A 13,438-nucleotide genomic window follows, 5' to 3' on the forward strand; every position below is an offset into this window, starting at 1 on the left:
ATATTTTTTTTTTTTTTTTGGCTGCATTGGGTCTTCATTGCTGCGTGTGGACTTTCCCTAGCTGTGGAGAGTGGAGGCTACCCTTCCTTGCTATGCACGGGCTTCTCATTGCGGTGGCTTCTTTTGTTGAGAAGCACGGGCTCTAAGCACGCGGGCTTCAATAGTTGCAGCACGTGGGTTCAGTAGTTGCGGCACACCAGCTCTAGAGCACAGGCTCAGTAATTGTGGCACACGGGCTTAGTTGCTCTGCAGCATGTGGGATCTTCCTGGACCAGGGATCAAACCCGTGTCCCCTGCACTGGCAGGCAGATTCTTAACCACTGCACCACCAGGGAAGTTCAAAATTTCATTTGTTTCTCTCAAAAATCTGTGCCAGTGTAGTATTGTCTTCATTTTGCAAATGACTGTCTTACAATCACAGCTCCTTAAGTGACAAAGCCACTTTCTATTTCTCTTTTTTTCAGCCTTTTGTGTTTTTCTATATCATTGTTGGCATGCTAACAGCAGGGACATCCTGTGATGAGTCAATAGTATTGGTTTTAATATAAAGAGTAAAAACTCTGGCTGTATTTTCAACTAATTGCTTAACTGGCAGGATGATGGAACAGAAATAAAATATATTGAGGAGGGTAAGTTAGACTTATGAGGACCTGGCATTTGCTACAGGCAATTTCTAAGCAGATTAAAAAGACGTAAAGAACAATAACAAAGTACAATAAACTATTCAGCTCCTAGCATCATAACTGCTAAGTATGTTTGTTGAAAGAATGAGTAAATGAATGAATTGGATGTATTTTTAAATATTTATGGAAATGACTATGATGATACATAAAATTATTGAATACTTACCATATGGCAGGCACTGTTTTTAGTCCTCACATATGTTTTTTTTTTTTTTTTTTTGCGGTACGCGGGCCTCTCACTGTTGTGGCCTCTCCCGTTGCGGAGCAACAGGCTCCGGACGCGCAGGCTCAGTGGCCATGGCTCACGGGCGCAGCCGCTCCGCGGCATCACATATGTTTTTTATATGTCTTTTTTCAAAATTAATTAATTAATTTATTTTTGGCTGCGTTGGGTCTTTGTTGCTGTGCGTGGGCTTTCTCTAGTTGCGGTGAGCGGGGACTACCCTTCGTTGCAGTGCTCGGGCTTCTCATTGCGGTGGCTTCTCTTGTTGCAGAGCACGGGCTCTAGGCGCACGGACTTCAGTAGTTGTGGCACGTGGGCTCAGTAGTTGTGGCTTGCAGGCTCTAGAGCGCAGGCTCAGTAGTTGTGGTGCACGGGCTTAGTTGCTCTGTGTCATGTGGGGTCTTCCCAGACCAGGGCTCGAACCCGTGTCCCCTGCATTGGCAGGTGGATTCTTAACCACTGCACCACCAGGGAGGTCCCTTTATATGTCTTTTTAATCAATATACTCATTCTTTTAGGTTGGTACTATTATTACCCCTCATTTTACAGTTGAAGAAACTGACGTTCAGAAAGATAAGTCATCATAGTGGAGAGGTCCTGTCCTCTAGTCCACTAGTAGCACTGTGGCCCGTTCCTTAGTCACCTAATTTCATAGTGCAGTGGGCCAACCATGCTCTAACTCCAGCAAGCCAGGCCCAAACCCATCTCTGTGTCTTCTCTGTGGCGCCATCTGCTGGAGATGGAGCCTGCTCTTGTTACCTTTCCCTAGCACTGTCTCTTCCAGCAATTTCTCTTACTAACTTCTTTTTTTTTTTTTTTTTCCGGTACACGGGCCTCTCGCTGTTGTGGCTTCTTCCCGTTGCGGAGCACAGCCTCCGGACCCGCAGGCTCAGTGGCCATGGCTCACGGGCCTAGCCGTTCCGCGGCACGTGGGATCTTCCCGGACCGGGGCACGAACCCGTGTCCCCTGCATCGGCAGGCGGACTCTCAACCAGTGCGCCACCAGAGAAGCCCTCTTAGTGACTTCTTGCTACAGAGTCTGTTGGCACGACTTGCCAGGGTACCTCCTCAGCTTTAACCAGGGACAGGAATAGGTGGGGACAGGGCTGTTAATTTCAAACATAACAGGGAGACTCTGGCCCAGGGCAAGGGTTCCAGTCCTCTAGATTCAGACTTTGCTCCCATCTCTGCTGTCTTACCCCTGTAAGCCACAGCAATAGCCTGTGTATCCTCTGTCCAGCCATCCTGCAGTTTATTGACTCCGGGGATGCCGTCAGTTCTAAGGTGTACCATGTATCGCTAAGGAAAAGAAAAACATAGCCAATGACAATTGCATGATGTCATCAACTGAAAGATGCATCCCTGTGTCAGAGAAGTTAAAATGTGGAAAAAAAAAAGAGCATCTCAAGATGGATGAAATAGAGCATATAATTGTGTTTTGATAGATTTTTCTAACACTTGGGGGCTGTTCATGCCAGCTTTCTCATGATCATTGCTACTGCCAACTTGCAATGTTTTGTCCCTCCTTTTGGGTGCTATGAACTGTAGCAGCTGCGGTCACAAATGGTGCCCTCCCCCCGAAACTAGTGGAGTGTGTATATTTTGGGTGTGGTGGTTAGCACGAAGAAGAGAGTGGTAGGGGTGATAAGGAACGGATGCAGTTGGAGGACTATGGAATACATGGGATGATAGGAAGTTTAGGGAGTGTCTTTTTTTTTTTTGTGACCACTTCATGATATATTGAACCACTTCGTAATATAGAAATAGTTCCATTCCCTGCCCCCCCACAAAAGCTCCTTCCTGCCCCTTTGGAGTCAATTGCTAGCCCAACCTCTGCTTCTGGCAATCACTAATCTGCCTTCGATCACTATAGTTTTAATTTTTAAAGAATTCATAAAAATGGAATCGTACAGTATATGGTATTTTGTGTTTGGAATATTTCACTTAGCACAATGTTTTTGTGTGTGTGTGTGTGGTATGCAGGCCTCTCACTGTTGTGGCCTCTCCCGTTGTGGACCACAGGCTCCAGATGCGCAGGCTCAGCGGCCATGGCTCACGGGCCCAGCCACTCCGTGGCATGTGGGATCTTCCCAGACCGGGGCACGAACCCGTGTCCCCTGCATCGGCAGGCGCATTCTCAACAACTGCGCCACCAGGGAAGCCCTAGCACAATGTTTTGAGACTTTTTCATGTTGTTGCATGTCTCAGCTGTTCATTCTTTTTTATTGCAGGATAGTTATTATTCCTTTGAAAAGGTTATACCATAATTTGTTTATTCATTTATTAGTTGATATACATTCGGGTTGTTCATCCAAGCCAATGGGGAACCATTCAATATGATATTAGCTGTAGGTTTTCTGTAAATGCTCTTTCCTAGTTTGTTGTCTTGGTGTGGATGTTGGATTTTGTCAAATGTTTTTTCTCTGTCAATTAAGGTAGCCATATGCCTTTTCTTCTTTAACCTAATATGGTAGATTGCATTCATTGATTTTTAGATGTTGAAGGATCCTTGCATTCCACTTTATTATGGTATATAATTCTTTTTATACATTGTTGGATTCAATTTGCTAAATATTTTGCTAAATACTAAGGAATTTTGTGTCTAAGTTCATAAGAGGTATTGGTTAGTAGTTTTCTTTTTCTGTATTGTCTTTGTCTGGTTTTGGTATCAGGGGAACGTTGGCCTCATAAAATTAGTTGGGAAGTCTTCCCTCCTTTTCCGTTTTCTGGAAGCAATTGTCCAAAAGATGTGTTAATGCTACTTTAAATATTTGGTAATTTCTTCAATGACTGTATCAGGGCCTGGACAGTTCTGTTTCCATCCCACAAATTTTTATACCCTGCGTTTTCATTTTCATTCAGTTCAAAATACTTTCTAATTTCCCTTGTGATTTATTCTTTGATCCTATGGGTTATTTTTAAGTGTGTTGTTTAGTTTCCAATATTTGAGGATTTTTCTAGATATTTTTCTGTTATGGATTTGTAGCTTAGTTTATTTGTTTTCGGAGAATATACATTGTATGGTTTTAATTCTTTTAAATTTACTGGGACTTGTTTAATGTCCCAGAATGTGATCTGTCTTAGTGCATGTTCCAAATGCACTTTAAAACAGTGTGTGTGCATTCTGAAGTTTGGGTGGAGTGTTATATAAATTTTAATTAAGTCAGGTTAGATGACAGTGATCTATCCTTATTGATTTTCTGTCTACTTATTCCACCAATTTGCTGATAGTGGTGTGTGGAAATCTCTACCTATAATTGTGACTTGCTTACTTCTCCTTTCAGTTCTAACAGTTTTTGCTTCATGTATTTTGACACTGTGTTATTAGGTCCATACACATTTAGGACTGTTATGTCTCTTGATACATTGACAACTTTATCATTTTGAAATATGCCTCTTTTTCCCTAGTAATATTCCTTATTCTGAAATTTACTTTCTTTGATATTAATATAGCTGCTCCCAATTTCTTTTTATTAATGGCTGCATGCATATATCATTTCCCATCCTTTTACTTTTAACTTATTTTTTTTAACTTAAAGTGGGATTCTTGTAGACATATACAGTTTTTTTAAAAATCTAGTGTGATAATCTCTGCTTTTCAATTGTGCTATTTAGGCAATTTACATTTAATGCAATTATTAATTAAATAGTAAATTACCTTTCTTAAAAACATAGTTAATTTCTTTTAAGAGACTAAAAAGTAGAAAAAACCTTTTATATATTGTATACATGTTTAACATTTCTACACTCTTCTTTTTCCTTTTGTATCATTTTTCTTCCAGCTGAAGAACTTTCTTTAACATTTCTTATAGTGCAGTTTGCTGATTTACTCTCTCAATTTTATTTGCAAAAAAAAAAAAAAAGTCTCCTGGCTTGCATCATTTCTAATAGGAAGTCTGTAGTCAATCTTTTCTTTGTTCCTCTTTATATAATGACTTTTCTTCCATTTCTCTCTCCATTATGTTTGTTTTCCTCTACATTTTTGAGCATCTGGGGCATATTTATAATAGCTGGTTTAGAAATTTTCCTATTTCATCATCTCTGTCATTTCTAGGTTTATTTCTATTGATGGATTTTCCTCTTGGTTGTGGATTATATCTACTGCATGCCTGAAAATTTTGTTTGCATTTCATGACACTGGATTTTTATATTGTTAGGTGCTGGATTTTGTTGTACTCCTTCAGAAATATTGGCCTTTGACCTGACACACAGTTCAGTTAGTTGGAATCTGATTGACCCTTTTGAGGCCGGCTCAAAAGGGTGAGTCAGAGCAGCCTGAAATCTAAGATCATTTAGATCATCACTACGTAGGTGATTCCTTTCTGAAGACTCTATTCTATGCCTCGTGTATGCCTATCCCTGCGTGAGTTCTGCACATAGTGTGGCCTCTGCTTTATGGTGGTTCTTCAGCAGCCTTGGGAGTTTCATCTAAACATATGCAGATTAGGATTCAGCCAATTATTTGAAGGGCCCACTCTGCAGATCTCTTGAGATCTCCCCCTCAATACTTCTCTTCTCCCTGGGATTCTGCCCTACAAATGTAGCTTCCTTAGACTCCCAGAACTCTTTTCCTCAAGTCAGTGAGACAACTGGGTTCTGCTTGCCTTTGTGCTGTATTCTGGAAACTACCTCCAGGTAGTAGCCCAGGGCTAGGGCTCACCTCATTGGTTTCCCAAAGTCTGCTGGTCAGCTTTAGGAAAAGCATGTGTGGTGTTTGAACTGCAAGCTGAACTAGCTTCATTTTTTTTTTTTTTTGGTGGGATATTACTTTTACTTAAAAGAATAACCAGTAGACAGAATATGGTTATTCTGACTTGGGCATTAGGAGATATTTTCTTGCAAAAGAACAAAGTGAGCCTGCCACTTAAAGGAAGCAATTGACAATATTTGTTGCTAGTGATAAAATATGAGATTTCAGTAAAAACTAGCACTTTACAATTAGCAAATTGTATCTGACACCATGAGCTTAATATCTCCCCTATAATTAAAAGACTTTTAAAATTTTTTATTAAAGTGTAGTTGATTTACAATGTTGTGTTAATTTTTGCTGTACAGCGAAGTGACTCAGTTATACATATATGTATTCTTTTTCATATTCTTTTCCATTATGGTTTATCACAGGGTATTGAATAGTATTCCCTGTGCTATACAGTAGGACCTTGTTGTTTATTCATCCTATATATAATAGTTTGCATCTACTAATCCCAAACTCCCAATCCTTCCCTCCCCCAGCCCTTGGCAATCACAAGTCTGTTTCTATGTCTGTGAGTCTGTTTCTGTTTCATGGATACGTTCATTTGTGTCGTATTTTAGATTCCACATATAAGTGATATCATATTGCATTTGTCTTTCTTTTACTGACTTACCTCACTTAGTATGATAATCTCTAGATTATCTAGGTCCATCCATGGTGCTGCAAATGGCATTATTTCATTCTTTTTAATGGCTGAGTAGTATTCCATTGTGTGTGTGTGTGTGTGTATATATATAAATATATATATATATATCAATCTATGTCTATGTCTATGTCTATATCTATACCACATCTTCTTTATCCATTCATCTGTGGATAGAAATTTAGGTTTTTTCTATGTCTTGGCTATTGTGAATAGTGCCGCTATAAACATTGGGGCACATGTATCTTTTTGAATTAGAGTTTTGTCTGGATATATGCCCAGGAGTGGGATTGCTGGATCACATGGCAACTCTATTTTTAGTTTTTTGAGGAAGCTCCATTCTGTTCCATAGTGGCTGCACAAATTTACATTCCCACCAACAATAAAAGGCTTTTCTAAGGAGACGGAAGGGGTGATATTAATAAATGTGATTTTAAAAATATTATGTAATATAGTATGTCAATGTTTGGAAGACCTTCATAAATCAGTGAACTAATATTTTCCAAATGACCAATGCATGATGTTACAAAATCATGCACAAGTAAAGATACATTTAAAGTTCAAGATATACCTGAAACTAACACAACATCGTAAATCAACTATACTCCAATAAAAATTTTTTTTCAATAAAAATTTTTTAAAAATAAAAAAGCTCAAGATAGATTGATGGATTTTAATGTAACAGAGTAGGAAAAGTTTATCGATACGATTTCAGATTCCACACTGCAACTAACTTTTACAAAACTACCGTTTGTCGTGTTTGGATATAGTATCAAAGAAGAAAGCCCACAACTATCTGATTAAGATACTCGTCTTTTCCAGCTCCATAGCTGTGTGAAGCTAGATTTTTTTCACATACTTTAAACTTTTTTTTTTTTTTTTTGGCCACGCCGTGAGGTTTGTGGGATCTTAGTTCCCCGACTAAGGATCGAACCCGTGACCCCTGCAGTAGAAGTGCGGAATCCTAACCACTGGACCGCCAGGGAATTCCCTTTTTCAGATACTTTAAACAAAATAACATATTACAGCAGATTGAATGCAGAAGCAGATGTGAGAATCTGGATTTCTTTTATTTAGGCTAGACATTAAATAGATTTGCAATCATGTAAATGAATACCACTCTTCTCCCTAAAGTTTTTGAAAACGTCATGTTTCCACAAAAATATGTTATTTCTATTAAGTTGTAATGTGTTTGCTATTGTTATTTTAAAATGAATTAATAATTTAAGATACTTTGTTTTAATTTTTAGTATGATAAATATTGATGGTTATAATTCACATAAACAAAGCCTTTCTGAAATCTCTAAGAATTTTTATGAATAGAAAGGGGTTCTGAGCCCAGAAAGTTTGGGTTATCTGTTCTTTAAAGATTACGTGGATCTCAGCAGTGAAAACATCTGAATCTGGTGCCTTTTAAAATGGGAGATCTACAATCACCTTTTCTGTCTTGCTGCTGTTATTGCTTATTTCAGCTTTCTACCTTTTGTTGAACAATTTTGGTAGCTTAAATTTCTGTTAGGAAATCATTCATATGTTTTGGGGTTTCAAATTTTTTTCCATTGAGTTGCAGGTAGGATTTCTCATATTTCCTTAAATGCCTTTTTTATCCTTGGTTATTTTTCCATGCTTATTCCTAACCTTGATATTTTTTCTCCTGACTCACTCTTTTAATTAATTAATTATTTAAAAAATTTTAATCAATTTATTATTTATTTAAAAAAATTGAAGTATAATTGGTTTACAATAATATGTTAGTTTCAGGGCATACAACATAGTGATTCAATATTTTTATAGATTATACTCCATTTAAAGTTATTATAACATATCAGCTATATTCCCTATGCTGCACAATATATCCCTGTAACTTTATTTTATACCTTTTAGTTTGTACCTCTTAATCCCCTTCCCCATCTTGCCCCTCCCTCTTTCCCTCTCCCCACTGGTTTTTTCTCTGTGTCTGTGAGTCTGTTCCTGTTTTGTTATATTCATTTGTTTGTTTTATTTTTCAGGTTCCACATATAAGTGAAAACATACAGTGTTTGTCTTTCTCTGTCTTATTTCATTCAGCACAATACCCTTTATGTCCATCCATGTTGTTGCAAATGGTGCTGGACTCACTCTTTATTCCATTCATTTTACATACCCCACTAATAAAACAGTATGAAAGCTTTGGGACAAAGAGAATGGAAGGGATGACCAGAGCAGACAAGAAATGTCAAGGAAGAAGGAAAGGGGACTGATGTGGTATATGGTCTGTCCCTCTCATCACTGGGAAAGTCCAAGAGAAAGAGATGTCAGTGGGGATTGTCCGCTGGTCTCTCAACCAGGGTCACTGCTGTTCACAAACCTACCAGGATCCAAGCTCTGCTTCTCAACTTTGAGCATCCTTAAATTCAGTTTCGCTAGTGTCACCAGCTCTGGAGTAACTGGCTAACGTTATTCACAGAAATGACTGATGTAAAAACTAGCATGCCGATTTAATAGTCTCCTAACAACTGAACCGCAGGACCTGTGTCTACCGGTCAAAGCATTTCTTCTCTTTGCAGACGCGTGTTTGTGGTTTCCTAGAGACCGATCTTGGAGATGCATTTGTAAGGAAGTGAGGAAGGTAGGATTTGGCAGAGGGAGAAGCTGGACTGCAAGGAAGTGTCAACTGAGATCTGCTGTGGTCCTTGGGGGGCTGGGAGCTAAAATGACCCTTTAGAGTTGCCCTAAGTTGAGGCAATGGGGCTGGGCCTTGAAATCTCCAGTCGGTTACTGGTGGTGGGCACCCGCTTGGGAGGGGCTGTAACCCTGGCTGAGGCAGGTCCCTGTGCCCTGGGTCTGTACCCGTGAGGGAAGCAGCTGTGTGTCCCCAGCTCCTGGCAGATGGGGGATGGGTGCCTTGGCCCTGAACAGAGTGTCTGTGCAGAGTCCCACAGCGCTCGCTACAAACACATTTGTTGTGAAATGCATCCTGAATTCAGAAACAGTAAAATGTGAAAAAAGTACACCTTAAAAAGGTAAATTCAGTAGTGTTTTTGGCATGGAGGTGGAAGCTAGACTCCTGGAAGACCAAAGTAGAGAACTGGAAATCCAGAGGCCGAGGCCTCTCCATTGTCTGTCAGTCATGATTCTTCTTGCAAACCTGTTTCACTTTTTGTCCTTGATATTCAAACTTTCTCTGCTGAATAGTTTAGCAAAGCCCACATGGGAAGTGGGTAATGGCCAGTGCTGTGCTGGTTAATGTTTAAAAACTGGCCCCTGAAGGAAAAGAAGTAGGCACAGATATTCGTATAATTTTTACTGCTATAAAGGATATGGAGGACAATTTATAGGCACTAATGAATGATACTGTACTCTTTATTGTAGATTCCATATAGCCAATTGATTCTCACAGAATGCTTTCATTGATTTTTTTAGAACACTTGTGTTCCCAGACAACCTATAGTAATAATTGATGAATGCGTCCAGCTTTGACATGAATCCTTACTTAAATTAATGAATAGAACAAAAGTGAAACAACAAAGGTGCACGTCAGAACCTCACATGTTTGTCAGTGATGTAAGAGACTTTGTTGAATCACATAGTAGTTTTCAAATCCTGGAAGAATATCTCCTCAGATCTTTGTCTTCTTTACTAAGTAATGGCTATAGACACGATGCTTTAAATTTCATTTTTATCAGTGGTTCTCAAATGGGGAGAGATTTTGCCTGTCAGGGGACATTTGGCAGTGTCCAGAGACATTTTTGGTTGTCACAACTATAGAAGGGGTGTTACCAGCATCTACTGGGTAGGGTTAGCAACATTTCTCCTCCAGAAAAGAATTATCTGGCCCAAGGTTGAGAAACATTTATTAACATTTTTAACGTTTTCCCCATAACTTTTTAAAGCTTAGACAATCAACAAAACAATAAATCAAGTCCAGATTGGTAGCATTTGCCAATTTCTGTGGTGTAAATATTCCCATTATGGCTAATTTCAAGCTACCAACATGAGGTCCTCAACTGCGGCGTCAGGGAAAGACATGCAGTTATATATATTCAACGTTATATTATATTTCTACCACAACGGTGCAACAGTCATAACTAACTCCAAGAGTATAAATAATAGTAAAATGCAGTAATATAATTAGTAAGTAATAGGTTCTGTGTATTTATTACCATTGTTTATAACATAATGTATTTAATTGTTAATAAACATTTAACTTTTAACCATGGCTGTGCTTAACAGCTGACTCCAAAATTCTTAAAAATAGAGCAGTGGGCTCTTGCAGGTCAGAATGGACTGGTCTGGCTCAAGCATGCCACTGGAACGGTTTCCACCACTCTCCAGGTCACACCTTCTGCACTTGCAGAGACTGACTCAATTCCAGTGTCAATTTTCTAGGGCACAGACTCTGGCCCGGATGAGGTCAGCTACCAGCCCACGGTGTGACCACACAAAAGCAGGCCTGTGAATATGGCTGGATCCAAATGGAGCCTGCATGTTCTATTTAGGAAATTTGTAGAAGCACCCCTGTGAGCGGGCAGGTACCCTGAGAGGCCCCGTAACAGGGCTGCAGACACTGACACAGCTTCCTGCCCCGTCCTGTTTATCAGGACTTCGTGCAAACCTACGTGCTGACTCATCTGCCCCCCGAGATTCCAAAATAATGTATTAGATCAGTGGTTCTCAAAGTGTGGTCCCTGGATCCACAGCAAACGCCTCACTTGGGAACTTGTCCAAAAAGCAAATTCTTGGGCTCCTCCACTGACCTTTTCTGGGGGATGGAGACCCCCAGACTGGGTTTCAAAAACTCCTCTGGGTTACTCAGAGGCATGTTGAAGACGGAGGGCTACTGTATGAGATTTAAACAACAAAAATTTTTTTTCATTTGTTTTTGGCTACACTGCTTGGCTTGCAGGATCTTAGTTCCATGACCAGGGGTTGAACCCTGGCCCTGGCAGTGAAAGTGCCAAGTCCTAACCACTGGACCACCAGGGTACTCCCTATATGAGATTGTATAGCTTTCAAAAAAGAAGTGACATTCTATTCTTTAGGACAGCAACAAAACAAACCCAGATGGTCCTGAGTAAATCTGGTATTTCCTCCATTCTCCAGAAATGACAGATACTCTCTTAGGATGGGCTATTTCAACAGAAGAATAATCTCATCAATCATATATATATATTGATTTTTACTATTTCTTCTTTTAATTCCTGTGAATACCTTAAATAGCCCCATACATGCTACTAAATTGTATTTATCTTTTATAGTTTAACTTTTAGCTGGTAACATCCTCAAGGGTAGGGATTATATATTGTATTTGGTTTAAGCCACAGAACTTCATATACTACAGAGCTCATAGAAGACATTTAAATATTGATTGAATAAGTATGAAGGTTGAAACAAATTCTCTTTTTTTTTTGTCTGATCCTTTGTTTTCCTTTACTGGCGTTATTTAAAATTTATCATACATAATTTCTAAAGTAGTAGTGCTGAAATTTTATAAAGGATTTCAATAATAATTAAATAAAACAGAAAATGACTGCTCTCTGGATTTTTTTTTTCCAAATTATGGAATTTGTACAATTATAGTATAAAGAAGAAGAATCACCAGGGTTTCCATTGACAGGTAACAATCTGATATTTGGATATGTTTCCTTCCAATCATTTTTCTAGGTTTATATGCTTTTCTTACCAAATAGAGACTGTATGCTATTTTTCTAGTCTTGTTATCCTACTTTTTTATTAAACATTATGTCATGAGCATTCTCATATCACTGAATTTTTTTGAACATATTATTCAATTGTACGTCTGAACTATGACTTACCTAACCATTCCCCCATTTACGACATTTGGATTGTTTCTGACATATCCCTTTTTACATAACTGTTGTGATGGAAGGGGTTGCATATTTGAAAAACGAATACGAGTCCTTAGAATCAGGATTGAGTGTTTCTAAGCTCACCTGGTCATCTTTTTTCCCCTTTTATATTGAAAAGCTTCCTTATCAGTTTTCTTGTTCAAGCACACAATCTCCTATTCTTCCATTTCAGGCCCTTATCAGGATTTAAAGTGCATGTTTACATAAATATCAAAATCAATGAACGTCTGAAATTTAAAAGGAGGCTTTTTACAGAAGTGACTATCTTCCCTGGCTTACATGAATTATATCTCCCATCCGGCCAGCTGTTCCTTCTTCTCTGTAAACTTCCATTACTGTTACAATCACCTGCGTCAACTCTTCAGGTTTTTGTGTCATAATTTCTAAACCCTAAATCAGGAAAAAGCTAATAAATTGTTATTTGCTTATTGAATTATAGGTGACTCAGGAAACAGAAATCCATGTAAGAATGTTACCATGTTTATTCGTTGAAGGAGTTTTTTTTTTTTTTTTTTCCGGTAAAAGCTTTCAAAAGCCCTAAAAATTAACAAAGCATCTTAGCTCAAAGAGTGAATTAACTTCCTATGTTAATTTATTTCTGGCAAAAGTCAGATATCTTTCAGATGAAATATAACCCAACGCACACGTATACAATAAAAATACTTTGTAAATCGAAACAAACCTCTTTTATTTTGCTAAACCATGTCACCCGTTACGAACCGACTGAACTGAATAATATTTCTTTCCTTTTTAGGTGGGGAAAAGTAACATGTCAAATGTTGTTCGGTAATGACTGAACTAGAAATTTAAAAACAGCTTCAATGTCATAGAACCAAAAATAAATGCATTGTAAACAGTTTTTAGGTCTTTTTAAAAAATAAATTTATTTATTTATTTGTTTATTTTTGGCCGCTTGGGTCTTAGCTGCTGCGCGCGGGCTTTCTCTAGCTGCTGTGAGGGGGAGGGGGGCTACTCTTCATTGCAGTGCGCGGGCTTCTCATTGTAGTGGCTTCTCCTGTTGCGGAGCACAGGCTCTAGGCCCGTGGGCTTCAGTAGTTGTGCCTCATGGGCTCTAGAGCACAGGCTCAGTAGTTGTGGCACACAGGGTTTGTTGCTCTGCAGCATGTGTGATTTTCCCGGACCAGGGCTTGAACTGGTGTCCCCTGCACTGGCAGGCGGATTCTTAACCGCTGTATCACCAGGGAAGCCCCAGTTTTTAGGTCTTTTAAAAATTAAAATCTCTGATATAATTTTTTCACCAATTTAATATTGCTTCTTGAGTTGGAC

Source organism: Aethalodelphis obliquidens, unplaced genomic scaffold, assembly GCF_003676395.1.
Source record: "Aethalodelphis obliquidens isolate GAN/ISIS:26980383/991018 unplaced genomic scaffold, ASM367639v1 scaffold23, whole genome shotgun sequence".
NCBI classification, from domain to species: Eukaryota; Metazoa; Chordata; class Mammalia; order Artiodactyla; family Delphinidae; genus Aethalodelphis; species Aethalodelphis obliquidens.